The 26,454-nt window shown below is 44.2% G+C and overlaps 1 long non-coding RNA gene across 1 annotated transcript in view; it reads left to right on the forward strand.

The window, feature by feature from the left end:
- The window catches only part of LOC128312967 (uncharacterized), a 315,318-nt gene that overhangs the window by 76,593 nt on the left and 212,271 nt on the right, over window positions 1-26,454 (forward strand). The gene's annotated exons all lie outside the window — the stretch shown is intronic.

Genomic DNA, 26,454 nt, shown 5'->3' on the forward strand with positions numbered 1-26,454 from the left:
TGGAAGTTTCCTGACTAACCCACAGAATTGATGGGGAGGCTGGAAAACCAGGTGTGGAAAATGGACAGTAATCAATGGAGGGTCAGCAGGATGAACATTTGGGCCACGGTATGGGCATCGTCACTGATGTACAATGCTGTTGCCACTACCTATGGCTGCCAGTGGACATTGTCACCATGACTCTAGCCGTTGGACATGGGTTCCAGGGCTATCCAACTCTCCATCCACCACAGAGCTAATCTCTCTGAACTTTGGATTTTGTACCACTTTCTTAAATTTAAAGTATTAGTTGGGGCTAGACCAGGACTGCCACTGGCCTAAATGGAACCTTTATGTAAATTCCTCTGTCAGAATATTGTTATAATAAATACGCAAATCAAGGATGACTCCAATATGCAGGGCACACCTGGAGCAGAGTGGTGTAAAAACAAACATGGCGGCAGCCCTGGTCTTGTGTGTGTCCTTGGTTTGGTTGCCAATGTGTGGAGAGGGTGAGAATCAGCCACATTTCGCTTCTGAGGACCTGCACAAGGGGGATCCCCTAAATTGGGAAGGAGTTTTGGATCCTGTTCGGTAATCAAATAAAATGTTCAACATACTTTTATGGTTTAGGAACTTCTTTTGGGTAAGTCCTTTTAATCAGGCAAATATAAGGCACAAATCTACCAATGTGTTGGGGGAGATCTGAACTAATAAAGTAATTCAAATATAAATGGCTACAAGTTAAGTCTTCTGTCTAGTACACACGTTGAGTGTATATATTCTTCCCACTTAAATGTGGATATGTGCTGTGTTGGAAAGTTTTCATTTTTTCTTGGGAGATATGGATGTCTTTTTCACCCAGATTTGTTCACTGAGGGCAGGACTGTGCCATGAGGACTATTAACCTGGACCAGAGGAATGACTTTGCAAATTGTGGGGACTGGGCTTATCACGGTGTTACCTGGCTGTGGTAGTGATGTCCCTCATTGGTCTTATTTGAGATCGAATAAACCCACATTTTAGAAATTACTGGTATAAATATAGTGATTGCTTTGGGGGGCAATAGAGGCCAAATTGCACCTTGTTCCTGAAGGGGACAATGTTTCCACTGTCAGTTGTCATGGGGGTGGGAAATGATACAGGGAGAGAGGACTTTCCTGTCATTCCCTGGTGTGGAACCGAATGGGGCCAAGTCCTCAGGCAGAAAAAGGCCCGGAGATTCTTATGGGAAGGTTGAGGTGCCACCTTCCCCTTATCCCAATACGTAGAAGCCTGTGGGGAAATAGGCAGGGATATGGAGTCACATATGGGCCAGGGACCCTGAGAGTATCCGCACTGGAGCAGCAGATGAAAGCAACTTGTGTAGTTACTTGGTCTCTCAGAGTCTTGTTAATGGATCTGTTATGTGCTGTCCACCTGCTCTTAGCAGTGTGTTGGGCAGCTGGGGTGGGCGTTCACACTTGAGTTGAAAGTATATGGAGCGAGTGACAATAAGCCAATTAAAAGATGGCAAGAGGCAACCTGGATAATGATGGATGGAAGAATTTCATGTCCACCAGGATGGATCTGTGGGACACGTTAAAATTCTTTGGGAATGTTCATGAGAGTAAATATGAAAAAAATAAGGGATTCCCCAAAATCCATGGGGATGTGGGCTTGGATTATTTGTATTAAAGCTTTAAAGAAAAATGCCATCTTGAAGGCTAAAGAGCTTATGGACCCAGAGGAGGCACGTTTAATAAACACACACTTTTATTGACCTCCTAGCATGTGACAGGCGCTTTTTTTTTGAGGATATGAGATAGACATTTAAAGAAGATATATTATTTTCCTCCCTCAACACCTGGCATGGGATCTCAGATTATAATTTCGTGTAAGGGAGGTAAGGTCTCCAAAGTTATGTCATAACCAACATCCAAGAGTCAGATTTCCTCATCTTCTCCAACCCTGTCTCCTCCAGTAGATTTTCTACAGCATTCAGTTGGACTGATACTGGCCATGGTGCAATGCAGCCACATTAACATTCTCATCATACCCAGAGTTTCCCCTTCCCTGGCTCTGATATATGGCTATCTGCAGCTTCAGTGTTGCAATCACAGATGCTGGGAGGGAACGGGCTGGGTGGTAAGGGAACCGTCTGGCCCCAGAAGAAGATGTAGAGAAGACTTGGAAAGTTCCTGTGCCTTCTCGGGGTCTCAGGCACAGAGGCCAGAGTTCAGTATCAGTGTAGTAAATCCTGAGACCTGTGGAGGGTCTTGCAAAGGGAGCTTCCCTCATCTATGAAAGATAATGGCTGTCACTTATTGGGTCCTATTGTGCAACATATACTTTCACACAGTATCTCATGTAAGCCTCACCAACACCTCAACTCCATGAGAAAAGTGACAAAAGTGAAGGGAGAGTTTCATCACATTGTTCAAGGTCACAGGACAAGTAATTAAAACAGCATCAGAATGTAAACTTTTATATTTGAGCCAAATTCCTAGGAGAATGCTTCTCAGCCAGAGGTAATTTTGCCCCCAGGGGACATTTGACAACGTCTGGAGACATTTTTGATTGTCATGACTGGAAGGGTGCTAATGTCATCTACTGGGTAGAAGCCAGGGATGCTGCTAGACATCCTGCAATGCCCAGGACACTCTCCTGTTATTGGCTGAACCGTGTCCTTCCAAAGAGAATACTGAAGTCCTAATCCCTGAGTACCGCAGAATGTGACTGTATTTGATAAGAGAGTGGTTGCCCATGTAAGTAGTTAAGATAAGTAGGTGAACCCCTAATCCAGCGTGACTGGTGTCCTTATAAGAGGATGGCCCTATGAAGACATAGGGACATATGAAGAAACTTGAGAAGATGGAGGCAGAGAGTGGAATGATGCACTTTTGTGCATCAACAAGCCGAGGAACGCCAGGGATCACAGGTCATCCCCAGAAGCTAGGAGAGAGTCACGGAACAGATTCTCTTTCACAGCCCTTAGGAAGAACCAACCCTGTAACACCTTGATTTTGAACTTCTGGCCTCCAGGTCTATGAGAAAAGAAATTTTGGTTGTTTTAAGCCATGCGGTTTGTGGTAGTTTGTTACAGCAGACCTAAAAAACCAGTATGCCCCCTCAACCCAAGATGTCAACAGTGCCGCTGCTGACAAACCCTGCCTTAAGAGAACACTCTAGTTCCCTACTCATACTTAGCAAGCATTCTGCCCCCTTCCTTTCCGGGAGTTGCTGAACATTCCAGGAAGGTTGGGAGCATTTATGCCTGTATCCAGAGGGGAGGGCTGGCTATTTCAGTGAGTGAAAACCAGTCTTTTAAAGTGTTTAACATGGTTAGTCCATCTGGCAACTTAATTAGCCTTGATCCATCTCAGGAGTGAGGGGTCCTGGCTGGAACTGTGTTGATAGATTTTGATATTGTTTTCATAGAGCAAGACCCTGGGTCCCTTCCCAGCCCGGGCTAGAAGTTTTTGGCTTTCGGTACTTGGCTGGGTGGGCTGAAGTTTCCTCTAGGATGTCACATTGCATTTTATTAGTCTCCATTTTCCTCATAAGGCTTAGGGCTGTGTTTCACCCCGAATCAGAGTGGTATTTCTCGAGAACTGGAAAAGAAAACATTCTCCCAGATTGTAACCTAGAAAAGTGGTGCGGTGGGAAGACCAGTCTTTCTCAGAGCAAATGAAACAAGCCTTCAGTGCAGTTTGCTGATTCATTGTCTAGTAAAGTGTTATTGCTACAAACGTATTGTCTCTGAGCCTAGATAGCCCACTCACCTCTTGGCTGTAAAACCCATTTCATCAACGAGCTTGGCATTTGCAGCACTATGCCCTGGTTTCCTTGTATGCTGGGATAGTAAGTTAAATAATAAAGGCAAAGTTTGTTGTTTGGCCTATGTCAAGGGTCAAGAAATGCAGCGTCACGATGGGGGGAGGCATCCCCTAAACATGTCCTTGGTGGGGTCTACCTCCCTCTATGATTATGAATATCTTAATGACATTGTACATCCAGGCAAAGACACAAACACACACAAAAAAAGACCTGGCCAAAATGGTAGGTAGCTCGCATGGATTTGAGAGCTAGCAACTCCCGAAACTGGCGCAGGATCCATTTTCAAAATGGATCCTCTTCATTCACTGAGCCAAGCTTGAAGTGGGTTAAAGAATGGCTCGAGGATGAGCCATGACTCATAAGAAATTGAGCAAATGGTCGATGAGAAGTGGCTCTTCTAGGCATGGCACTCCCAGATTCCATAAAAGAAAGTGAGGACGACCTTAACTCTGTTAGCATACTATGTTTGCACTGGGGTGGGGGGGGCGCGGTTTCAACTGGCTTGCAGGGCAGGACCACATGTTCTGTTCATTTTGTGCACCCTCCCTCCACCTCCCCAATGTTCTGGTGTCTGGTGGACACTCATTGATGCTGTTTGTTGGCACTGGAACTGGCAGTGGAATTTTTTAGTTCATCCTGGGCCCATCCTCTAGCATCTTTATGCTTCAGTACGTTTGTAGGAAAAAAAATGGGTGAGTGAGAAGGGACCTGTAGATGGGCTTGCAACGTGGACATGCTAAGGGGATGCCTCCCCCCCATGGTGACGCTGCATTTCTTGACCCATGACATAGGCCAGTTGATTTCTGATCTTTCATTTCGAGAAGCTGGACAATCTAATGCTTCCTGTGAGATATTTATGTGTGGTTCCTTAGCTCTTGTAAGGTTTCACATAGCAGAGAGAGCTGGAAACTGGGGTTTGCTACTTACCGGCTGGATGTTAGGGGACAAGTCCCTTAACCTCTTTAGACTTTAGTTCGCCATCAGTCAGACAGGAACGGGCTCTGGGTTGCCTATTTCCTAGGGTTTTGTGAGCATCCAATTTGATCAGGTTGTGTGAAGGGGCTTTGAAAATGGCAAGGCATTTTTTAAAGGTCAAGTATAATTATGGATACATTCTGATTTGTTTTTAAATTTTCATGGTTTCCTGTGACCATTTCCCTATGCAAAGCACAACAGAGCACTTTCCTATGCAGTCTTGTTTTTACTTTATTGTTACCCTGCTTGCTCTTCAGTGATCTGGTTCCCGTTTTACAATCTTGAGATTGGTTCTTTCTGTGAACATGTTTACTTCTCATTGTCATTAATTAGGATGAGGACAGTGATTTATCAGATAAACAGATGCTGGGGCATAGCATTTGAAAATGTCACATGTACTTCTCCATTGTGAAGTAACACTTTTTGTTTATGCCTGGGTTTAATTTATGGTTTAAAAACAGTCTGTTTGCAGCATTTTGTGGCATCTTCATGGTTAAATCTGCCGTCATTGTGGAGCCATCAGTAGCGCTAGTGAACAAGGGGGTTTGCTAACCTGGTGCTGGGGTTTCTGATGCTTAAGAGATTGTTGGGAGGCCTGAAAGGGGGCATTGCTGTAGTCTGCTAATCCAGATCGCTGCTGTCTTGGTATTTGCAGATGTAAGAACGGTGTATGGATTTTATTCTCGCTTTTGAAAATACAGGATGGCAATATGGTGGTTTCTTTCTTTCTTTTCTGATCCTAGCTAAAATCATTCATCTGTTTTCCTTCTGGAACCTCATGGCCACTGGTCTCAGCATAGCCTCTGGGCTGTCCTGCCTCCCATCCACATCATCTCTTCTTTCCACTGTTCTGTTAAAGTATGGGGTGGTGAGCCAGAATGGACAGGGTGCAGCCAGTTGCTGGGACCCTCATTGACTCTAGGGCATGTACCTGGAGCAGAGTGATAAGAAGAAGCAGGAGTGTGGTAGTGTGGCTACTGCATCTAGAATCAGCAATGAGCACATCCCCTGGCCAGGTCCCCTCAGAGGGCTGCTGGGGGCTCCTTTTCTAATTCTGACTGACATGGTCTGTAGGCCAAGCAGAGGGCCAGTGGAAGGCATTCACTGACATGCGGCTGTGGCATCCACCCTGGGATTCCCGAATTCTTTATCCTGTGACTTCCCTGAAACTTATTACCCAAACTTAAGAGTCTTACTCATTTACCCACCCTTGCCTATCTGCAGGTGGCAGAAGTTTGGGTTGATATGAACAAGTAATTCATTGACTGAAATATGTACTGGAAAATGCATCAGTGCTTCAAGATACTCAGAAATAACAAACACACATTTGCATAATGCTCTTTCAAGGGAAAAGTTTCTCTCACATAAATTATCTGCACAACCCTGTGAAGTAGGGAGGGTGTGAATCGTAATGTCTTTTTACAGTCAAGAAAATAGAGGCTTGAAGCCTGGGTGATTAGCACAGGTTACATCTCTAGTAAACAAAAGAGCCCACCTGTACTTTGCAGCTTTCATTTCTGAGATCAGGGCTCTTTTCCTTTATAGGATCTTGGGATGGTTGGACCATGGGAAGGAGAGGAAAGGATAAATCATCCAGAAGCTGGCAGGTTTAATTCAAGTTATGCTTCAGTCAATTTATATAATTGGATACACTAGAGGCCAAGAGTTTTGTTCCATGTTATTTTAGGAATTCCTATTCTTTATCCTTTCTAGAGCAGAGCAGTGGTATTCAACCTTAAAAAAAAAAATTATTTTCACCTTCCTAAGGCAAAAGACTTTCCCTGTTGGGCAAATGAAGTATGGTATAAAAATTCCACTATACAAAACTGAAATTGAATGGCTGTGATCGAAGTAGGTGTGAAACCTTGCCTGATCCACCCCTCTTATCCCTCAAGGTGCCTTGAGACACCTTTGAAACCTTGAGGAAATGAGGATGGAAATTTTAGGCCAAATGGGTTTTGTCATCTCTCTCTTTTCTTCCTTCTTCCCTAGTTTGGTCAACTGTCTATGCTTTAGCTATCCTCTTCAAAAAATCACCTAAAGACCTCATGGAATTCTCCCACCTTGGCGCCCAGAACGCGTGAGGAGTCTGATTTTGTTATTCATTCCAACAAAGGCACAAGAAAAAGGTGGTAGATATCAGTCTTTGTGTCATTCAACTCTTCTTTATTTCTGTTATGTCCAGAACAGAGAGGGCATAGCATGCAATCCAAGGACACCTCCATTCTCAGACAACTGGTCAATGAGCCAAGCCCTAGAACCTATTCTAGGCAGTCAGCATCTTTTCTGGGCATCATATTCTCCTGAATCAGTTGCACAAAGCACCAAACCATGGCCTAAGGTTCTCCAGCTGCATATGGGCTATGGGTGTGTTAAACATCTGCTTGCCACCATCCACACCGGGATAATCTGTTTAAGTCCTGATGATTAGTGCCCAATTGCTAAACAATCTAGACATAGCCTTTCCCTGCACATTTATAACATTTCCTAAAAGTCTTCAAAGGCCCTGGGATGGCAACAAATCCCTTTGGCTGTCCTTTGTTTCCTGTACTTGCGGGTTATTACTCTACCTTGCGCCTGGGTGGTTTTCTGTGGAGTTAGGTAGGAATCTCATGCCTTATTGTCTGTTTAGCTAGGCATATGGGCTTTTTACTTACTGGAAAGGATTTCTCAGCAAAGCGATCACTGGATATATAGACTTGCTTGCAAATTCCTGTTCATATGACTTTTGTGTTTTCTCCTTGTGTTTCAGCATCTCTTCATAGAGGGCAGAAAACTCATCCCTCTCCTTATATAGGGGAAAGTATGGACATGCTCTTAAACAGTCTCTTTACCCCCTTCTTAGCTCTGCATCCCATGCACTCCCTGCCAAGAAAGGCTTGCCAATGCATAGAGTATTGATTGAGTCACTTGAGTTGGCCAGCCCTTTTCAAGCAGACCTCAGACCTCTTATGAAATTCCACCATATTTCTTACTCCTGAAGTACAAGCTTAAACAGGTAGGCGTCAAGCTCTGCGCTGAGAGCATGTGGGTGACCCCACTTGGGTCTTCTGTCCTGAGCCATGTGCTCCAATTCAGCTTTATCCCCAAAGTCCTGTGTTATGGAGTTCCTAGGCTCTTTTGCAGTTATGTATAAAACTGCATTTTGTTCTTCATTGAGCTCCATTGTGAGTACCGTCCTTCTATTGAGAATCCCCAAAGGAAAGGGTGAGAAGTGTGATTCAGGCATGGAAAATCCACCTCAAACCTTAACATTGCAAAGAAATTAAATGGCTTCTAAAATTCCACAGCCTTTGGGAACATTCTTTTTGTTGTTGGGTTTTGGAGTTCAGGTCACCTTCAGTTATTCACGCTCAATTATGTTTTAATATTGATGGTCACAGACAGCCTATGTGATAGGTTTCAAATGATCTCAGTGCCCCCAAGACTCTCTCTCTCTGACTCTGGACAACTGCATGTTCCCTACATGTGGTAACCTCTCAGCCATCAGACCCACCTTCTACTGTTCCTTGTCTCATTAGGCCTAGTGACCACAGGGTTTTCTGAATGACCACTCTGCCCAAGTTTATAAAGAGAAGAGAGGCGTGTGGTCACCTTAGCCCATGTAGAGAGCTAATCAGGATCATTTTGGACAAGTATGCAATCTTCCCTTCTTCATAGTTTTTCTTTGATGGATCTAAGTCATTCGTCCTTGAATAGTTTCACTAGCCATCAAAAACTTACCCCGGCAGGACAATAAATTAGTGACACGAAATCTCCTTAAGCTGTGGTAAGAGAGGCAGGCATGGCTGTTGCTGGGTCAAAATTATTTCGTCAAGGAGCGCCTGGGTGGCTCAGTTGGTTGAGCCTCCGACTTCGGCTATGCCATGATCTTGCGGTTGTAACTTCAAGCCCTGCGTCGGGCTCTTTGCTGACGGTTTGGGGCCTGGAGCCTGCTTTGCATTCTGTGTCTCCCCCTTTCTCTGCCTTCCCCCGCTTGTGCTCTGTCACCCTCTCTCTCTCAAAAATAAATACACATTAAAAAATTATTTTTTCAAAATGAATTCATGGAAAAAAATGACGGGATACTTCTAACTCCTCAGTCTTTAATTTCTGGATTCTCTCACCCTCTCATGGAAGCCTCCATCTGAGGAACTCTCTCAGTTCTCTAAGTAGGGAAGCCCTCCCAACTTCTACTTAGTTGTGAAGTAGATGAGGTGTTTGTGGTCCCCCTTCTGCTGCCCCTTATCCCCTCTGTGTTGTCACCCTCTTCTCCTCTCGTGAGGTTCCCGGTGACACCTTCCTCTCCTTCCTCACCCGTCAGAAAAGGCTCCCATATGAATCATTTATCCAAATGATGAGCTGTCTGTCTTAGGGATACCTGCATTTTGATTTTGGTCCTAACTGTGGACCGACTGACCTTGTGCCCTGTTAAAGGAGTTCTAGTACCTGCAAGTGAAGTGCTTGTTTGGGGAGATGAGGAATGCTTTCTTGGAGTCCCTGACATTGCGATGTTCAGAAAGCATCTCCCCCAGTATCTCCTTATTCCACCCCTAAGGGTGATCTTCTCATCACTGTCCTTTTCCCACAGCATTTCCAAACCCACTGAACTACTGGGCTTCTCCATCCCTAAGGCTGTGTGTGCTTCATCAGGATGTTCCTGATGCCAATCCCATAGCAGCCCCAAGTGTTTTTATAGGATGCCTGCGTTGCTACAGGAGCAGCCCAAAGGCTCTTGGATGGGCACTAGCTGATCAACACCTGCCTTCCCCTCCTTGGGGTTTTGGCACCATAATGTTGCCTTGTGGGACCCTGCCAGCTGCCTCTGCCTGTGGGAAGCAGCTGTGAGATCTCTGACCAAATCAAATTCCTGGAAGACCAGATTTATATGCAGGAGGAAGGCAAGTCAGAGCTGAATTGCTGTGTGTGGGTTGTCCCTCAGGCCACATTTCTCTGGCCTCAAATGGAGGCATGCGTATGCTGGCTGGGATTACCGAATGGGTTCTCTACTTCAGCTGATGGATGAGTGATATATAGGTAGCCAGTGACGCATTTTGGGATTTATCCAAAAGAGGCAGCCCCAGGTAAGTGGAAGGATTGGTCATTACTGTAATTCTAGTGGCGAATGCATCACAGAAGCTCCAAATCCGTCAGCCCTCTAAGCTACTGATTGCAGCTGGCTAATGCATTGCCTCCGAGGAGCATCCATTGATGTGCTGCAGAGGAATTAACTTTGACGTAATGGAATTTTGTTTTCACCACTGCTCATAAAAACAACCGCCTTGAGCAAATGAAAATGTGTGTGGCAATTTGTGCATTTCCAGTAATGACTGTACATGGGGAGAGGGTTCTTACAGAAGGAAATGGCGTCCCTGCAGACCAGGGCTGGCTGATGAATGATTAATGAAGAACAGTGCTACCAAGATTCTGGCTCTAGAAAGATAAGGGAGAATGATGATGTGAGCTGTGGGGGAAGGTAGGGGCCTGGAAAGGTATGCTCCACTCATGGGCGAGATTCCAAGGAATCTGACTGGTGCTAATGACTTAGAATCATTTCAGGGGAGTATGACCGGGGTCAGTTGCCCTGTAGCTGGCAAAGAGGCTTACTCAGAACGTTCCCTTCCCCTGCCTCTTCTTGGAGACTCTGACCTTCCCTCTTGGGACAAGGCATGATGCCTTCCCTCAACCTTGCTCTTTTGCCCTGTGTACACCCCTGTCTATCACCTATTTTTTTCAGAGATAAACTCTCTTGGCTCTATTTCACTGCAAACCCACCTTCCGTTTCCCCAATTATTTGTAACAAAATCCTGAGGATCACTGCCAGTTTGATCATCACTACTTACTAGTCTCTGGGTAACAGAATGTTCCCTACAGAGCCCCATGAGGGATCCCAGATTCCAACTCTGCTCACTCCTACCCTCAATGTTGTTCAGGTAAGGCCCTTAGGTGATTTCTGTACTTGGCCTGGCCTGCAACCTGATACCATAATAAAATTCTGTGGTTGCCCTTTGAGTTTCCATCTGCCTTACCCCTGGCATAGTCAAGCATTCAGAGAAGGAATCTGGGTTATTTTTTTTTAACACATTTTACAAGGGCAGAATTCTCTGTGCTGGGGTCAGAGGAACGCTGAGCCCCAGAAGTGGGGCCTTTGGGCCCTGTACCCACAGACCGGGTCCAACAGCTGCATGGGACTCTGTGAAGGGCAAGGTCCTGAGGGAGACGGTGTCCTTGGTTACATTCCTTCCTGTGCTGGGGGTGGGGAGAGTCTTAGGCAGGCTCCTTTCCTCTGCTCCCACACTGGCAGCTCAATAGAAGTACCCTTCACTGGGAAAGGAATAGTGTGGTTGCTTAAGGTGCCCTGGGCAGGCTGGACCATGCAATGCATTTGACCTCAATCCATTTGTTTTATGGTTCAAAGTGGTCTCGGTTCTTCTTTTCATGTAAATATCCTTCCTCTATGGGATGACGGTGACCGAGAACAAAAATGGGCTTATCACAAAGCAAAAGAAATCCAGTAAAATATAACCAGAATGTATTTTTTTTCCTCCCTCTCTCACTGAAAGTAGTTTTATATATAGTGGGAGGAAGAGTATGGCATTTGCCTGCTCTTGCTGTCTGAAGTCTTACTTGAAAGAAGCATGGAGACTTATTTTTCTCAGACTCACCAACTCCAGCCCATATGCCTGCCCTAATGAGAAGATTAAAGACCTGTTAATGCCATTTGTTTTGTTTCTAAGCAGTAGGTGACAGGAGAGCTAAATATTCTCTCTGAGTTGATGCAGTGGTTCTGAAGGCACCGGGACCAAATGGCTGCAGTGACCTTGCTTTTTATGTTCAATTAAATGGACCAGAGATAAGATCTATATTGTTTCTGAAGTGTTGAGATCCACAGACAGGATGAGCAATTTCTTTGCCTATGCCACTGGGAAAAACAAATGAAACACACTGGGAATTCAAATGTGTCCCCTTGAGTCTCATTTTTCACTCAAACACTGCAACGCTCTTGTTTGATAGCAGGGCTTGGTTTGGGGAGTTGGAGGCACAGGGCATGGCTGGTGATTCACAGGCTTGTATTTGCTTGTGGAGAATACTTTTAACAAGTAGCCTATTGAATATCAATTACCCACAGGACACTGTGTTGGGCGCTGGAGGGGTTATAAGGAGGCATAGACATTTCTGCCTTCAACAATTATAAAATCTTGTTTGGAGGCAAAGCATCTGAAGACATTGAAAGAGCTCAGTAATGAGAGCAAATGCCAAGTGTGGTGGAATTGAATGGCCACTCACCTCTCCTTCTTTAGGATCCTAGGGGCTAGAGAAGTCATTAAAGCAACACGAGGTAAATGGGAACTGAGGTACTGGTTTATTACTCTGGGCGATAACCCCAAGTATTGCTTCTGATGAGTTGTACCGAAGAATAGAATGAGATCTGAGGTCATGGTGGGGACTCACTGCTTCTACACCAGTATGACTGGACCTATACAAGTAATTCTAAATGCTCTCACCATTAAGCTGAATGGCCAAGGACCACAGAGAAGAGTGGACTATTCCCATGAGTGAATACTGCACGGGGGGCAGGAAATGGAGGAGAAACTGTCACCGTCCACAGGAAAAACAACAGCAACATCAACAATTGGCCCAGTTCCTGATTTTGAGGCATAATCAACATGTTTCCTTAGTAAAACATGGGTCGGCAAACATTAGGCTTCAGTCAGAGTCTAACTCTTCTTCTCATGGAGATAAGCTGTGAGAGTGCCTGAAATGACTTCTAATAATCCTTCATATGGAGAGGGAGCTCTTGGGCAGAAATATGAAATATGACAATATGGGGAGAACTATTTCTCTTTCTCCAACAATGTGTCTGATGTGTTATAATAATAGGTTGGTGGTGGGGAGCAGGGGGAGAGAAAACTCTAGGTTGGCACTGTGGTGGGGACAGTCTGGGAGGTCCCTGAGAAAGGGTGGTTTTGAGCTGACTTCAAGGCAGGGGTGGGACAAGAAGGGAGTGGGCCTGCCAGGTGGTGGGTAAGGGCAAGCAATGATGTGATGTGTGGATGCTGTGAGAAGAGCACCATGGCTGGAACACAGAGCAAGAAGGTGGTGGAGACCAATTGATATGTTTGGATTGGACACTCTCTCGTTATCCTCCATTATGATCTATTTTTCCCAAATGACTTGCCATTTCTGTATTCTGTACCTGTTTCTTCTTTTTATCGAAATGAAGACCAGAGTCACAGTTCCCACTTTTGATACTTCTGCTTCCAGAGAGATGAAATGATCGCTAAAACAAATGTGGAACTTACCCGCCATGCTCTTTCTATATTGTCAGTGGGACAGATGGTAGCATGTGGCTGAGGCACTGACCTTGCACACCAGCACTGTTTTACCCAATTTCCTTCATGTGGGAAATTCAGAAGATTAGAGAAGGCTTTTGCCAGGCTTGGAATCTACTCCGGTTACTATCTTTGACTACTTGGATTGCTTTATCCCAGAGAAACCAGACTTTATTTAAATGAAAAAAAGTTTGAAAGGACTTAAACATCTTAAATTGGCACATTAAAATGTTCATGCACTTATCTGGACAGCAACTGTGTCTCCCTAAAGCCATGCTGTGGCCTGTGGAGTTGACAAGGCAGAAACAGATGGCCTGGGTTTCCCTTGAAATATACTAATGAAGAGAAAAAAGTGACTTGGCCCTTTATCTTTTAGATTATGCCAAATCCACACAAGCAAGGGACTCTAGACATTTGGCATGAGCTCCAAAATGTGCAGAACTTGCCCCTCCTGGCCCGTGATGTCTGGCACTTGTGGAGTGTTTGATGGAGAACAACTCGTGTTTGTTGAGGTGGGTTAATGGCCCACCTCCCTGTCCATCATGCCAGTCTCCCACATGCTCTCCTTTATATACGTCACTTCCTCTAACTCCCTGCAAATGGGCTACACCATAGGGTTGGTGAATGTTCTCATTAATCTCTCTCTTGCTTCTTGTTTTCTTCTATTCTTCATTTTTGGAATTTCTTAAGATATGGAAATACTTTTCAGGCTATTTAACCAACTGGACTGCTCTTACGTTTTCACTGGTTCATAATAAACTCCTGGAGCTAGAAGGGCCTAGAAAGGTCCTTCCTGCCTCCCCCTCTCCTCAGCCAGATCACAAAGATGGGGCCTCTACTACTTTGTCTGTAGACACAACCCAGTGCATAACAATGTCCACTGTTGGGAAATAATGTCCTGACACTGAACTTGGAACTTTCACAAGTTAAGTTTTCCTGAGTCTGTCCTTGGTGAAGCTGGTCTTGGTATTTACCCTTAATATACTTGAAAGACATTTACAAGTCACTCTAAAGCAGTGGTCCTCGACCAAGGGCAACTTATTTTTAAAAAGCACACTGATGGGGGCGCCTGGGTGGCGCAGTCGGTTAAGCGTCCGACTTCAGCCAGGTCACGATCTCGCGGTCCGGGAGTTCGAGCCCTGCGTCGGGCTCTGGGCTGATGGCTCAGAGCCTGGAGCCTGTTTCCGATTCTGTGTCTCCCTCTCTCTCTGACCCTCCCCCGTTCATGCTCTGTCTCTCTCTGTCCCAAAAATAAATAAACGTTGAAAAAAAAATAAAAAAAAAAAATAAAAAAAAAATAAAAAAAAGCACACTGATGGATTTTCCTTAAAAGAGACCATCCCACCCCACCATTGTGCAGGAAAAATCGATCTGCTTTTGTATTTGAGAAAAATAACTGCAAAGAAGGGGAGGGTAAGGTGTGTGTGTATGTGTGTGTGTGTGTATGTGTTTGTGTGTGCACAGGTATGTATGTGTGTGGAGGAGGTACATAGCTGGGCTTAGGTCTGGGTATCCTGTTTATTTTATAGATGTAAATTCATTTCACCTTATGAAAACTTTTCAATTTTCTCCCAAGAGCTTATTCAGTTGACCTAAATAATGCATTTTGGCAAAATAAGAGCCTTAGTTCCTTCTCTTTCTTACTCCAGCAAAGGGGATCTCCATGATGGTTCATGAGAGAGGTGATAACCTTTGCCTGGAAACTCAGCGTCCTACGCCAAATTTATTCTCCTAAAAATTTTCTTTAGGGTTTACTTTTGAGAGAGAGAGAGAGAGGGAGAGGGAGAGAATGTGAGTGGGGAAGGGTCAGAGAGAGAGGGAGACAGAATCTGAAGCAGGCTCCAGGCTCTGAACTGTCCTACAGAGCCCAGTGTGGGGCTCGAACCCACGAATGGTGAGGTCATGACCTGAACTGAAGTCAGATGCTTAACCGACTAAGCCACCCAGGCGCCCCCACAATTCATTCTCAAAGCTAAATTTGTGCCTCCCATATAGGCAAAGCCAAAGGTGAGTAGAAACTCGCCAATGGCCACCAGGGAGGGGCTTTTGCGTATTCAGTCTAGATTTGAAGGCACTTTACGGTTTATGCAGCCTGTCACATATAAGGTCATTTGGTCTTCCCAATGATCCTGGGAGGTCGGTCTGATTATTTGAGGAGGAAACCAAGACCTAGAGAGGTCTTTGAACCTGTAAGTAGAAAGTTGGCCATGAAGCTGATTTTTGGGCTCCAGGTCCGGGGCACTTACCAGCACACTACTTTATCTCCGCATTGCCTCCCTTCCAACTCTGTCTGTGGGTCTGAATCAGCCTGCCAGAGACATCCATGGCCCAGGTGATTTCATGTCTCCCTCTCACTCCGCAACACTGCACTAGTGATGACTCTTGGGCTTAAATCCAGTTTCTTTACTTACAGCTTCTGGGATCTTAGGGAAGTTACTTAGCCTCTCTATGGCACAGTTACCCTGTCTGTGCAACAGGCACCACCACCATCATCATCATCATCATCATCATCATCATCATCTACTTCTCAGGGTTCCTTGTGAGGATTAATTAGAACTGCGCATGTGAAGCCCAAGTGCTTGATACTTGGTAACTGCTCAGTCAATGTCAAATGTAACTACTGCTTTAATTCAGACACTGCCACCTCCCCCTTCCCCCACTGCCCAGTTTACAGTTTGCTGTTCAGAGGCCTTTCTCTGTCTGTAGCCCTGGTCCCTGTCGGGCTTGTATCTCTTCTGGCAAAATCTGTTCAGAACACAGAGCTTTTCATCCAACCATGTCATTTCTTTGCCCACTAGAGAGGCCAAGCTCTTCGTGCATCTTTTAAAAACACAAACCCATGGTGATGGTGGATGTATATAATAAAATAAAAATAAAAACAAGTAATGGAAACAAGTCTTGAAAAATTAAAGTGAAGTATGATTACATATTGATATTTTAAATATGGCCAAAGTGGTCAAAGACATTGAGAAATGCTATCCAGGCTCCTGTGAAAAGTGTCATAACAAAGCAGGAGACTTGGAAATTCAGCTCTACAGTGGACATGTTGAGGCATTTTACCTCAGAACTTTCCCCCTACAGGCCCTTTGCTCTCACTGACTCAGGCTGGCAATGATGAGAGTCATGGAAGGCAAGAGGGATGTGTTGTTTTCAGAATCATCATGATTTTGCTGCTTCTGATTGTAAAAGCATTGCATAGGCATTTGAAAAAAGTTGGAAAATGCAGAAAAATAAAGGTAAAATAAAACTTGCTAGTATTTCTTCCCTGCAGAGATAGATACAGTTAAAATTAGCGTTTTTGGTTATTTTCTTGACATAATTCTTTATTCTTTCTACAACCTTCCCACTGCCCCTCCATGCCAGCATCCCGCATGCAGGGCTATCTCTTTTGGGGGCAGAATACATGAGGTTCCTTCTCTCCAGGATGCCTTTCTGCCTCCTCACCCCCTTTGTCCAGCTCCATGCATCCTGTCCATCTCAACTCAGACATCACCTACTCTGGCAAGACCTCCTCAAGCACCACCCAAGATGGGGGTTTTGCGCACTTCATATGGGAACCACTTCTGTGATACCTTGTGTCTGTCTCTGTCTTTGTATTTACAGTGTGTTTATTGATCTGTGTAGATGTCTGCTTGCCATATTAGGCTGGATGCCCTTGAGTCTTACTCACTTTTATTTTCCTGGCATTTAGAATGGTGCCTAGCACAGAGTGGGTGCTCCACAGGTATTTGCTGAATAAATGAGTGAGTGATCCTAAGAAAGAAATTAGACTTGTGCTGCAAGGATCCAATGGTTAAAACTAGGTCCAGGTTGGATACTGTGGGGTGACAGACTTTGTTTCAGTGGAAGACAACATTAAAGTGGATGGACTACTTTGGGAGGTAGTGAGCTCCTGGCTGCTGAAGGTATTTCAGTATAGACTTGGCAACTACATCAGAGAAACTGTAGAGTCTGGTCAACTTCTAGATTAGTTAATGTTGATCTAGAGGAGTTTTTAGGCTCCTTTAATGTTAGGATTCCCTAGTTTTCTATTGCGGAAGTCATAAAATGATGTCATTTGTGGTTAGAAATTCCAGGTCTTGGTAGCCCTGACTAAGATGTTCATAGATGAGATGAGAGTTCTTACTTCAGTTTTTATGTGGTTTAAGTAATTGCAAATACTCTCTTACATCAAATGTTTTTCTCGATTCTCTAGTCACACAGCTTTGTATCCAAACAAGTCACAGACTTCCCAGAACTACAGATTTATTCCACCAGTAATTGACTCTGAAACCAAATGCCAGTGAATCCAGCCTCCCAGTCCTTTGAGGAACAACATGGTGACCTTCTCCTGAACTCTCTCTGTTCTCTTAGCTTCTGCCTGCTTTGCTCTCTTCAAATATCTACCCTCAGGAAGATCTTCAAAATACTTTATCTGTTAGGAATGCTGTTTCCTAGCCCTCAAGGAAGGCCTGATTGATCACTTTATTGAGCTTGTTCCCTCTAAGCCTGAGATAAATGAGAAAGTACAGCAAAGCACCTACCTATTCCAGCTCCCGGCACTTGGCAGGTGCTACCTCCCAATGAAGTCACTTCTCCTCTAATGGTGCCCATTTAAGGCTTCTCCTAGTGGCTCCATTTTCCTGACTTGGGTCCTCTTCTAGCCCCACGTGAGCTATCAGCAGTTGCAAAGCCCACTTTCTCATCTCTGATCAGCCCTCCTTGTGTAGGTTGTGCTCTCCTCTTTCTATGCATCTGTCACCATCTACTGAGTAGATTTGTCTCATTGAATTATTTCCCCATAAGAACAGTTATGGAATAGGACCCTGTGCCCGATACTTCTTTGACATCTCTGAATACAGCTATTGGCCATTTTTCTTTTGCAGATTCCACTGCTAATCACCACAGGGAGGCAGCCAAGCAGTAAGGGAAATGATAGATTTGGTGAAGTTACTCGTATTCAATAAGGTCAAACAGGACTGATAGCTCCCCTGGACGATTATGGGGTGTGAATGAGGCTACTGCTGTTTCTCAGAGGCTCTTTTTGACTCCTATCTTATGAGACCTGTAGGAAATCTCTCTTGCTTCATTGATTTCTCCTTTAGTCTTTGACCATGGGCCTCTTCCAGCCTGTATTATATGGCACCATATTACAGTCATTTGAGCAATTTGCCTTCTTCACCACCGCTAGGCTGTAAATTTCTTTTTTTTTTTTCTTAAATATGAAATTTATTGTCAAATTGGTTTCCATACAACACCCAGTGCTCATTCCAACAGGTTAGGCGGTAAATTTCTTTTGAGAACCTCTAGTGCATGGGAAATGCTCAAAAAAATTGATATTTTTTTCTGTCTTACTCATTTTGTTTTCCTGACATCTGAAATAATTCCTAGCACATAGTAAGTGCTCAATGGATACTTGTTAATTAAATAAATGAGTGAGTGACCAGTAGAAAAATCAGGGCTTCCAGCCTTTTAGATTTTAGTGTGAAGGATTATCAAAATGCACAACATTTGTGAACATGGGTAGATTCACTTGACAAGAGAGAAAGAGAGTAGTAGCAAAGAAAAGAGCATTTTGAGATGTGGGGGAGGGGTGGGGTGGGCAGAGCAATGAAGTGGAGGGTAGCACAGTCTGGCCTTTCTAGCCTCAATGGATCCAGAATCTGAGAGAGCAAAACTCCTCCCTTTCTCTTGATCGTTTGTCCTGAAAGATCTCAGATCTTTCAGCCTGAACCTTCATCTGGGGCCCATGTATCCACCTACTTTTGGAGCTTAGCACTTTCCGGGTCATCCTCTCCATGGTTATAATCTAAAAACACACAGTTTTCTGTTTTTACAATGTAATTTCAAGCTTGCTCTGTGAAATTATTTTCTTCCACATTTTCTTTTAAAAATTTCGTAATTTTTGTCATACTTTATGTTTCAAATAGGTAATACATACAATGGCATATGGTGATATTCCAAAATAAGTCTTTTTTTTTTTCTCTTGCTTTCTTCCAGTCCCTGAGTTGCCCTTCCCAGAGGCAATCAACATAATCAGATTCTTACATCTCCTTCTAGAGGCTGTCTTTGGGTATATAAGCGTATATGCCTATCTTTCCTTATAGAAATGCTAGCATGTGATACTTATTTTTACATCTTGCTTAAAAAAAAGGTACAATACCTCTTAGAGAGAGTTCATATTGGTTCATATAATGCAGTCATGTGTTTTTTAGAGGATCTACAATATTTCATAGTATAGAAGTTCCTGAACTGGTTTAACCAATGCCACAATCCATAAGACAATGCCACAATCCATATCTGTGTGCATATATCTCACACAGATGAATATATTTGTAGGTAGGATAAATTCCTACTAGTAGGACTGACGTATAAAAGGGTATGTACAGTTTATTTTTTTGCTGATAGTATTAGTACTTTATTAGCATTAGTACTAATAGCAATGATTCACTCAGTGATTTACTATGTCACTTACTATTTAAGCATTATGCATGTAATGTATCTCATTCCTTGAGGGAGGTACCATGATCACCTCCACTTTCCAAAGGAACAAGCAGGCATTGGGAGACCAAGTGACTTGCTTATGTTCCTACAGTAAATGACAGAATTTAAGTTCAACCCAGGCAATTGGACTCTGGAAGTGCCCCCTTGTACTCCCAAGTAGCTGGACCATCAGTGATTGAGAGGAAAGCATTCTTCCTACAGACACAGAAACAAACAACCACACTTGCACACTTCTCATGGCTTCAATTTAAAACTTGTCCATAAACCTTCTTGAAGACCCTTGTGGGAAAGAATAACTTTTGATAAGTTCTCTTCCTAGAAACAGCAGACCTCCCAAGGACACAGCTTTTTTAGACAGAAAATGTACCTCTTTCTGGTCAGTCAAAACATGCTGACTGGTATAGTCTACTTGAAAAATAAGAAAAGGACGTCAGAATGAGTAATCTAACGATGTTTCTCATTAATTCATGGCCAGTGAAAGCTACTGTCTCCTAAAAGACAAATAGCGCATTTGCCCTTTACTGGTGGGTTTTAAGTCTGTTGGTTTAATCCCACTAGACCAAAGCTATTTTGAACCTGCAAATGAATCATATGATCAGATTGGATCCTTTCCCCCTGTCACCCATGCTGAAGACATTTTTTTTTTCCTTTTAAGCCAAGAAAGGACAAAATAATGACATTTTCAGAGTACTTAGTCACTTGAGTCTAATCCAACCCAACAGAGTAAAGAAGCCTGTTATGGACATGAGTGGAACATAGAGTTTGCTCATACATTCTCCATCTCCATAGGTGTCTTTTTGAAATCAGAACTGAGAAAAGAAATACAATGACTTTGTGATATTTTTACTTTTCAGACCCTGCAGTTGAAAAAACTCCCCCTCTCCTAGGAAGATTTGTTCACCCCCTCTCCTAGGAGGCTTGTTCATTTTCCTGTTTATTCAACAACCTCTGGTGAATGTCCCATGAAGGTTGGTCAGTGTACTGGGTCCTGGATGAGCTGTGAGGGGCTGGAAAGGCATAGCCCCCACCCTCACGGCTTATCAAGGCTGGTAGAGGCTACCTAAGGATGTTAGAAGAAAGTCTGGTATTTAATTACTGGGCCAGATTCCCTACAGGAAAGAAAATAGTCCTTTGGGGAGGGAGGGAGGAGGAATACCCTGATGGACTGATTTGGGTGGGAAAGTTGAAGCCAATGGAGATAGCATGGCTGGAGACGGAGACACATGGCGAAGGCTGAATTGTCCTGCGTAAGACCTTAAATATGTTAGGAGGTTGGGCCGATGAGCAAGTCCTGGTGGCCCAAAGGAGATTCAGATATCCTGATGCCCCATAACCGGGTTTTAGTGTCCTTGCTGTGTAGTGCTGTGATGCCTCCCTCTGGTCTGCATGGGAGCTCCCACCCGAACTCTGTCCAAACTGTTTTCTTGGGAGGACGCACCTTCCACCAACTGTGACACCACTCATTACATCCATAAAGAGGGCCTGCAAAGGTCAGCGTGTCTGTCCCTTCTCGAGCCTTAACACTCCCGTATCACTACTGTAATATTCCTAAAGAGACTGATCCTGAGGAAAGACGTTTAGCCAGAATGGATCATCTGTTCCCCCCAAGAAGCCATTAGGACCACATGCATCCAGCCTTACTTCCCTGTTTGCCTTAGATAGGTAGCCTGCGTATCCCAGGACTGAGGTATCACCTGGGCTCTTATCCTCACACAGATCTGTACATCTCTAGACTTACCCAATCACACGCTTCCCACGAAGCACCCCCCTGTCCCCGCCCCCCACAGTGTGCCTTCCAGAGGGTGTGACCTGTGTTGAAAAACATTACTCTGACATTTGTTAAAATGGTAAAGAAGCCCTTATACAGGACTCCATCAGTAGGCGTCAAGAGTATGGCAATAGGGGAGAGACATGGGGTTCAACTCCAAATCCCGTGAAGACAGCTGGGCATTTATTGCCAAAAAACAGGGTGAGGGGTTTAGGGAATGAAAAATTACTAAGAGGAGGCATCAAGGGTTAGTGGGGAGGGAGGATTCTTCCTAAACCAACATAAGAAGATTCTTGCTGAAGGCAGGCCAGGGTGGTCAGATGTCAGTCACCAAACTGACCTTAGTGGGATTCTTGCTACAACTGGGGAAGGCAGGCCTAACAAGGATGGGGCTTTCTTTCCCCCTTTTCCTTATCTCTGCTCATGTTCTTGAATTTTTCTTTTCTTTTAAAAAAATTTTTTTAAAACATTTATTTATTTTTGAGAGAGACAGAGACAGAATGCGAGTGGGTTAGGGGCAGAGAGAGAGGGAGGCCCAGAAGCAGAAGCAGGCTCCAGGCTCTGAGCCATCAGTACAGGACCCGACGCGGGGCTCGAACTCATGAGCTGTGAGATCGTGACCTGAGCCGAAGTCGGACGCTCAACCGACTGAGCCACCCCGGCGCCCCTCTTGAATTTTTCTTATTCCTTGTGTGTGGCTGCATGATTTTTTGAAGATCCATGTTCCTACATCTGATTGTCACAGAGAATTGGTCATATGCATCACAGAAAAGCCCTCTCCATGGCAGAATGACTCCCAAATCCTCCCTAGTCCCACCTGAGGGAGGGCACCCAGTAGGCTGCTAGTCTATAGCCTGATAGGATATGCTTGGCCTCAGCCTGGAGCACCAGGCAGGGCTACCCTACTTAGTGTCCTTCCTCTCTCCTTTCCACTTTCCTTAAGGAAATGGATCTGGGTAAAAACTAGTTAAATGTTAGCATTCAGGAATATTTTGAATAGGGAACAAGAGTCACGAGAGGGTAGTTGGGAGTGGACTGGGTCGACGGAAGGACTGACTGGCCATTGTAAAGGAAAAGACTTATCATCACCATGATCACAATGATAATAATGATGAACCCAACTTTTATGAACAGTCTTGTGATGTAGACTCTCAGAGAGGCCAGTTTTGGTGAATCCAGTTTGAACCAAGCCCGTGGGCAATTCCAAAGTCTACAACTTATCTACGCACTAAACTAGTGGTATGACTTGAGGCCTCAGGGCATTTTTCCTCATCAGCGAGTGTGACCAGGCTGCTTGTCTCCATGCTGCCTCTTTGAGTCAAGTGCAGGCAGCATGGAGCCCTCCAAAGTCTTTGGCTGGGGGATTGTTCTAGCTGCTGAACCCAAAAAGACAGCACCACTGCCAGCTGGACTGGAAACATCTCGGCTGTGTTTTATTCTATGGCCCTGCCAGGTGCATCAAATATGCAGACCAGAAGGGGAAACTTTGGTGTGGCACAGGTGAAGAATGCCAAGTTCAAAAGGCAAGATGGGAAACAATTTTTTAAAAAAAATTTTTGTTTAATATTTTTCTTCACTTTTGAGAGACAGAGAGAGACACACACACACACACACACACACACACACACAGAGAGAGAGAGAGAGAGAGAGAGAGAGAGAGAGAGAGAGAGAGAGGGAATGAGTGGGGGAGGGGCAGAGAAAGAGGGAGACACAGAATGTAAAGCAGGCTCTGGGCTCTGAGCTCTCAGCACCAAACCCAACATGGGGCTTGAACCCATGAACTGTGAGATCATGACCTGAGCTGAAGTTGGATGCTCAGCCTACTAAGTCACCAAGATGCCCCGGAAACAATTCTTCTACATGTGCCTATCGGCCTGCTTTAAACTAGGATTTTAAAATGATGTTCTTTTTGAAAGTTGTATTAAAATAATCACAAATATGAGACTTTCCCGATTGTCAATTGTAAATTACTCCCACCTTCAAGCAAGCCATCAGACTGTTTTCAAACACAGACTATGGCAAATGGAAAGCTTGTGCATTTTTTCTCTTGGCATTTGTAGTCATTTGTGGTAGGAAAAAAGGCATTTAAAACCAAATAACTCAAGGTCCCAGGGTTATTATTAGAAAAGCAAAGCAAAGGGAACCACAACGGGCAGGTTAAATGTTTTCACGTAGCTGTGGTTCCCTTTATCTCAGAAATACCCTTAAGTTTTATAATGTCAAGGTATTTTTCCTTCATTGGTGGTTCCTCCAGAATCTATGATGGAAGGATCTGGGAGGTCTCTTCAATTCCAGACAGGTTTGGGAGACCTCTGACCTGTCATGAACATTTGAAAACTAATGGAGAAAATTGGTGCTCCTGGAACTGAAAGAACCCTGTGCCTTTGACTTCAGCAGCCTTGTTCTGTGATGAATAAGGCACTTAATAAGCAGACAAACGGGCAGGTCATGGTCAGAGGTGCATCAGGGTCTAGGACGTGACAGAGTGAAGAGATCCATTTTGCTTGTGACTTCTTTGCAGGCCATGAGGTGAGATCTGTCCTATTTTTTGAAATGCCCTTTTTTCTTCTGTGTTTTGCAAAATGGAAGGTAATTTTATACGTCTGTGCCTTGGAAATGCAGCATATGCAGTAACAACTTAGTTCTAACCCATGAAGTTTCTTATTTGGATTCCTGAGCACCAGGGCTGGCCGCTCCTTTCCTGATTTTGGTGGAAATGTGTGAACACGAGTCCTTTTAACCTCAGTGGGGAAACCCCATTCTCTATTGTCTTCAGATTCTTTGTAGTTGAGACTAGTAACTCGATTTGCTGCTGATGACTAGATCCCTGACCATGGGTTCCACTGATGATGCTTCAAGTGGCAAGGCATCATCTCTTCCCTTTCTCTGCCCATAGAGTGAAAGGGGACAATTTGTCCTTGATCCTTGTTCCTGGTACCATGCTGATTTTTATGCAAAGCTGAATGATGAGCAATACCTCACTTAGCTGCCAAATTGCCTTGAGGTTATGATCACTTCAGAGGGAAATTGGCATTCTGCTTTAATCCAGAAAGCACCAAGATGAAGGGGTATTTTTCTCCCTGTTCTACAGGCTGTAATCAGTCCCTGAACAGACTTTATCTACTGCAGACAGATCTTCCTACCAGTTGCTGTGGGGGTCACATGAACGAGATGGGAGCTACCTAAAGGTTCTAGCAATTCCGGCTCCCAGGGGATGAGATTACAGTTAAGACCCATTTCTATGCACTGGAACAGGGTTAGGGAGACAGAGTAAATATGGGTTATTTGTAGCCACAGGGAAAACTTTTAACGAATTCAAGAGTTATGGGTCTCCCCCCCCCCCCGCCGACCCCCCCCCCCCACTTTCTTTCTTTTTTTTTTTTTTAATTTTTTTTTTTTTCCCAACGTTTATTTATTTTTGGGACAGAGAGAGACAGAGCATGAACGGGGGAGGGGCAGAGAGAGAGGGAGACACAGAATCGGAAACAGGCTCCAGGCTCTGAGCCATCAGCCCAGAGCCTGACGCGGGGCTCGAACTCACGGACCGCGAGATCGTGACCTGACTGAAGTCGGACGCTTAACCGACTGCGCCACCCAGGCGCCCCCCCCCCCCCCCCCCCACTTTCATTGTTCTGGAGAATCGTTTTCTTATTTTACTCTATTTAATTTTTAAGATAAAAAAAATTATTGAAATCCAAGTTAGTCAACATATAGTGTAATAATAGTTTCAGGAGTAGAATTTGGTGATTCGTCACTTATATATGACACCCAGTGCTCATCCCAACAAGTGCCCTCCTTTTTAAAAATTTTGTTTGTTTGTTTATTTATTTAGAGAGTGAGAGAGAGAGCAAGTGGGGGAGGGGCGGAGAGAGGGAGAGAGAATCCCAGGCAGGCTCCATGCTGTCAGCACAGAGCCCAACGTGGGGCTCTGAACTCACAAACTGTGAGATCATGACCTGAGCTGAAACCAAGAATCAGACGCTTAACTGACTGAGCCACCCAGGCACCTCCCAACAAGTGCCCTCCTTATTACCTATCACTCATTTAGCCCATCCCCCCATCTTCATTCTCTTATTTTAATGAAGATTTTATACGTGGATTTAACTGTGGAATGCAGCACAAGAAAGCAATGGATTGAGAGTTTTTAAGAAAATATTTATTTATTTAAGTAATCGGTACCTCCAGTGTGGGGCTCAAACTCACAACCCCAAGATCAAGAGTCACATGCTCTTCTGACTAAACTAGCTAGGCACCCCAGATTGAAAGGTTTTAAATGTAATTCACACATTCCAGTGATTCAAAACTATCAATGTTAACGATGTCATTTGCAACGCAAGAATTAACTTGACAGGAAAGGCACCTGGGTGGCTCAGTTGGTTAAACATCCGACTTTGGCTCAGGTCATGACCTCATGGTTCATGAGTTCGAACCCTGCATCAGGCTCTGTGCTCATAGCTAGCTCAGAGCCTGGAGCTTGTCTTCAGATTCTGTGTCTCCCTCTCTCTCTGTCCCTCCCCTGCTCAAGCTGTCTCTCTCTCTCTCTCAAAAATGAATAAAATATAAAAAAAATTTTTTTTTAGAAAATGTTTTAAAGAATTAACTTGATAGGAGATATGCAAGTGACAGCACTGTGATTTGGTTAGTTTATCTTCTGAGCTACAAGCAGCAGCAAGAAGGATTGGGGAGTGGAGGGCAACATAGGATTACCCAGTCTCTGATTCATGATAATAATAATAATGGGCAAAAAAGCAGCCTTCCCAGGCTTCTTTGTCACAACTACTCAGTTGTGTATTTTGGTGTGAAAGCAGCTACAGAGAATGTATAAACAAATGGCCATCACTATGTTCCAATAAAACTTTATTCATGGACACTGACATTTGATTTTCATATACTTTTCTGTCCTATCTTTTGAATTTCTTCCACCATTTAAAAATGCAAAAACCATTCTTTGCTTTTGGTCTATAAAAGCACAGGGGTTTGGCTCAACTTGGCCTGAGAGCTGTAGTTTATGGACTCTTTAAATCACTGTCTTCTCAATATTCTTGATTTCTTTACTTGATTTCGTTGTGCTCAAAGACCCAGAAAAGCCTCAACAGTGGATTGGTACAGTTGTGTGCT

This window comes from Acinonyx jubatus, chromosome E4, assembly GCF_027475565.1.
Source record: "Acinonyx jubatus isolate Ajub_Pintada_27869175 chromosome E4, VMU_Ajub_asm_v1.0, whole genome shotgun sequence".
In the NCBI taxonomy this organism is placed as follows: domain Eukaryota; kingdom Metazoa; phylum Chordata; class Mammalia; order Carnivora; family Felidae; genus Acinonyx; species Acinonyx jubatus.